The 516-nt window shown below is 36.2% G+C and overlaps 1 protein-coding gene across 1 annotated transcript in view; it reads left to right on the top strand.

The window, feature by feature from the left end:
- LOC141441079 (potassium voltage-gated channel protein Shaw-like) overlaps positions 1-516 on the top strand; it is a gene marked incomplete in the record, with an annotated part of 155735 nt that overhangs the window by 143090 nt on the left and 12129 nt on the right.

Genomic DNA, 516 nt, shown 5'->3' with positions numbered 1-516 from the left:
TAAAATCAGTGTTGAGCCACTTGCTAGCTATGCATGGTAACATAATACCAGCAACATTGTATTAGGTAGATTATGTTCTGCTATCGCGCCAGAATTCCAGGTATTAGCAGCGCGGTATTATTGTCGAGTCCAATCAATGTGTTATTGTAATAAGTACAGTCAGGTAAAATAAAACGGAGCATAACAGGATGTAATAAAAATTCAAAATTGAAAATTAAATTCTTTATTAGACATTGTTCTTACAAAACCATAACAAACAGTGACTTTACTATAAGATGACTATTTTAAGATTTTTATTTGTAACCTTTTATTTTTTTTAAGGAGGGACGACTATAGGGACAGGTTACACATATGTATGCAATAAGCATGGTCAGCATTCCCCGCGCGCCTGCCTCATAAGGCTTAGCGCCCCGCTCCTTTAGTCGTCTCCCGGACACGGTTCGTAATATACGTAATTGAACCAAACCTCAGTATCTCATTTAACTCCAGTATAATATCCTAAAATAATAATGGCTT

Source organism: Choristoneura fumiferana, chromosome 23 (assembly GCF_025370935.1).
Source record: "Choristoneura fumiferana chromosome 23, NRCan_CFum_1, whole genome shotgun sequence".
Classification (NCBI taxonomy): domain Eukaryota; kingdom Metazoa; phylum Arthropoda; class Insecta; order Lepidoptera; family Tortricidae; genus Choristoneura; species Choristoneura fumiferana.
The sequence above is the reverse complement of the archived record's forward strand: the minus strand, read 5'-3'. Positions and strand labels throughout refer to the sequence as shown.